Consider the following 4,077-nt stretch of genomic DNA (forward strand, 5'->3'; position numbering starts at 1 on the left):
TGACCATGATGAATACAAATATTTGGAGCAGTGCACGAAATTAGCACCCAACTGCCCAGAGAATCATAAATGTGCTCATGTCTGCTCACAGAAATGTTCACCTTATAAGAAAATGGTAACTAAAGTTGTACCACAGTGCAAATATCATCAGAAAATGACCTGTTCGGTCAATCCAAACATTTATATGTCAAGAAGCTTGTCAGAAGCTTCTACTCTGTGGTCATCATTGTATGAAGTGGTGTGGTGAATCCTGTACCAATAAATGTATGTTTGGTGGTCATAAAACTTATCCATGTGGACCTACTGTGGAATCGCCTTGTTTCCAGCAAGTATCTCTTTGTCCTGAGCCGTGTTTAAAATGTTTAGATTGCGGGCATCTATGTAGACATAAGGGTAGAGAGTGTTCTGATCGTCGCATCCATTCTCTCTGCTCTCATGGCTGTCACAAAGATTTGATCTGTGGTCATAAATGCCAAAACCGGCAATGTAATGTTTGTTTTCCATGTTTGACTCCTTGTAAGAACAGATGCGTTCACAGTAAATGCATAAAGTCATGTGGGGAGTTGTGCATACCTTGCAAAGAGCCATGCGAATGGTTCTGTAAACATTACGAATGTACCAGATATTGTCATGAATCTTGTGATCGGCCCAAATGTTTAAAACTCCTTCGCTGTGGTCACAACTGTGTTGGCTTATGTGGTGAAAAATGCCAACGTTTGTGTCATGTGTGCAATGAAAAAGACCACACAAAAATATTTTTTGGCACAGAGGACGAAGAAGATGCCCATTTTGTGGAACTGGAAGACTGTGGACATATTTTTGAAAGTTCCGTACTTGATGAATGGATGTCTCGAGATAGAGAAGGTGAAATTCAGCTTAAAGTTTGTCCAAATTGCAAAACCCCAATCAGATGAAATTTGCGCTATGGAGAAATTATCAATAAGGTCTTGCTGGTTATAGATCAAATAAAAAAGAAAATGATTGGAGAGAAACCTGAAATCGATGTATTGATTATTCAGATTAAAGCAGATATTAGAAAAGTCGATTTAGGAATTAGACTAAAAATCAACTTATACAATAAAAAAAAAAAAACATCTTAAAAGGTATTTTATTTTATTGCCGTTCACCATTGGATTGCATTAATTTTGACTTTTAGTGAATTAAAGAAAGAACTGTTGAAATTTTTAATAGAGAAATAATTTTTATTTATTTTTTTATTTATACCCATTCAACATCTCCGCATTTGGGTCAAGGAACGCATTCCTTGACCGGCAGGTCACTTCCATTATCATCAGCATCGGTATAGTTCGCTTTCTAGCAGCCGGCCCCACTCCTACCCTCTGGAGGAGGAGGAGGAGGAGGAGGAGGAGGAGGAGGAGGAGGAGGAGGAAAGGGTTTTTGCTCGTTTTCGTCAGTTCGATTCTAGCCGGCCAAGAAGAAGAACGCTATTCGCCTCCGTCAAAAGGGATTCTTGACGTTAAATTCTACGGTTTTTTCTCTCCTCCTTTGGAGAAAGACGTTTGTTTAGAACTTCATTTGTTGGTACTAAACTATTAACGTTATTTTATTCTCAGTCATTATAAGACAACAAGGTCTTACGACTGGAAGATTAATACCAGTTATTAAAAGACAAACGAGTCTTACAACTGGTAAATTATTATTCTCAAAGGACTAACGAAGGAAACTACTGTGTGTTGAGGAGTTCTTTTCTAAGAAGAACAAAATTTAATTTCGCCGACGAGACGAGCAGAATATCGCCCCTAGAAAGGAAATCTCCTCTTTGAAAGATTTTTCAACCGAAGTTTCCTTCAGAAAGGAAATGTTCCATAATTCAAGAATTTACCCCGTATTTGTACACATAAAGCCTACCAAAGCGGCTTCATGGTCTTCTCTCCCATTGAATTAAAAGGCACATGAGCCTTCACAAAGGAAATTACTTCTTTCTCCCATTTTAGGTCAAAGAAACTTTTTGTTGTCCTTTCAGAAAAGAAAAAAAAAAGAACATTTTGTCAAAGAAAAACTAACATTTTGTTAAAAGGACTGAATTCTAAACTGAATATTTTTTTTCTTTCAGCCTTTCTTGCAAGTAAGGATTGATGTCTTTTTTTGTATTTTTTAATGTATTTTTAAATGTTTCCTTAAGGGTTTTTTTTTAACCCCAGCCTTGGGAAATAAAGGCAATCGATAACTTTTTGTTTTAATAAACTTGGATCATTTTAAACTTATTCGGGTCTCTATTTCTTTTGCTCATTTCCACTAGTTACTCTTTCCCGAGAAATTTGCCATAAATGCTTTTTTCCCCCCTTTTTTTCTTTCCTTTTTGTTACCATGAAAAACGGATTTTGGTGACGAACCCAAAATTTCGTCAATTTGCCTTTATTTTTCCATGTCTTATGCGTTTACAAACAGCGTAAGACATTTTCTTTTAAACCCGGCATTTTGCCTTTATAGTTCCCGGTCTTATGTGTTTACAATCTCCTAGTCTGATATGTTTCCAACCATGTGGGAGCTTTTAAATTCTCCCGCTATTTCAACTTGTGTGCCTGACGCCAGCATATACGTTGAGATCTTCCTTCTATTAAGCCATTACAATAGTCCGTTTTTTTTCTTACTATTTTAGACTTTCTTAAAATTTAACATTTGGAGCTAATTTGATCTGGTTATTGATTGCCTTATTTCCATTTTGTATATTTTTGTATGTAATTTTGTAAGCTGTTTCCCATCATTTTTGCCTGGCTCTGCGCCACCTCCCACCTTTATTGTGCCTCCTATGTCGCCATTTTGAATTTTTAGGGAATTGAAATTTAAACATTTTTGCTTTGGAGTTTTTTCCCCTACAAATTTGCATTTTCCTTTTATTTGTTACTTTAGGGGAACACACGTAACATTTATTGATACAAAATTGAAAATTTATTGATAATTTGAAAATTGAATGTATTATTTAATTTTCTTTAATTTTGGTATGTAGAAATTACCTTTTACCTCGTGAGTTAAGCAAGAATTTAATAAGATATTTACCTTCTGATAATTTAGTCATAAACATCAGGTTCTTAAGGGAGATATTTGCTCTCCTATAATTTTTTTAATTTACGATAAATTTATTTATCAACAATTAAATTATTTTCCCATAGTCATAGTGGGTTTATTATCAAAAGGAAATAGGTTTCCTGGGAGATATTTTTATTTCAGTAAATTGTATACGTTTATTTCAACAAAGAATTTATTTCTTCTTTGTTAATTCATTTATCCCCAAACATTAGCTCCTCGGGTTTTAAGAAGAAAGTTTTAAAAGAAATATTTCCTTTCTTTGGTTTCGCCAATAGTTGGCAGTTCGGTGCATTTAATTATTGTAATTTGCCCCGGGACTTAGCGTTAATAATTAAATTTAAGTTGTAGTTTTCTTCTGACTTTAGTTTCACCTAATATTGGTTCTGTCCGTAGTTAAAAAAAAGAAAAAAATATTTATGCTGCATTTTTTTTCTTGTGTAAAAAAAACAAAATCCTTCTGTCCTCAGTCAGAGAAGGAAAAATTGATAGTTTTTATTTTAGAAAAAAAAATTAGGAAAATTCTACTGCACTTTTGCAGTTAATATAAGAAATTTATTTTTGTTCTCAGTCTTGAAGGATAAAATTCCTTCGGAAGTTATTCAATTGGTCCCAATCCAAAGTGCATCCTTGGAATTGGATTTTCTCCTTTGTTAAGCCCGACTTTGTGTCCACTTACACTTTAGGGGAATAATTGATAATTTTATTTATACAATTTTAGTGTTTAAAATTATTACTAACGCAAATCTCAGTTGAATGCAGATTTGTTTTAACTTTCTATAAGAGAAATTTACTTTAAAATTTAGGTAGAATTCTATGTGATAGTTATTCGGCTTAGTTTATATTTATTTCATATTTTTAAAAGCCTCAGCATGTCTGCAAATTCTTCTTACTGTACATTGGTAGAGGAAAGGTTATTTGCTATGGATGCTATTATTCTCAATCTCAACTTTATGAGTTCAGACAAAAATTGTCCTAAAGTTCTCTTTCGACAAAATATGACTGAGATTAGAGAAGGCTTAGATACGTTTC

At 33.9% G+C, this 4,077-nt stretch overlaps 1 pseudogene; it reads left to right on the forward strand.

Moving 5' to 3' along the window:
- The first annotated feature begins 112 nt into the window (after window positions 1–112).
- On the forward strand, window positions 113–3,622 carry LOC145288130 (NFX1-type zinc finger-containing protein 1-like; annotated as a pseudogene).
- The last annotated feature ends 455 nt before the right edge of the window (window positions 3,623–4,077 follow it).

This window comes from Euprymna scolopes, chromosome 11, assembly GCF_053919585.1.
Source record: "Euprymna scolopes isolate OS-2025 chromosome 11, ASM5391958v1, whole genome shotgun sequence".
In the NCBI taxonomy this organism is placed as follows: Eukaryota; Metazoa; Mollusca; class Cephalopoda; order Sepiida; family Sepiolidae; genus Euprymna; species Euprymna scolopes.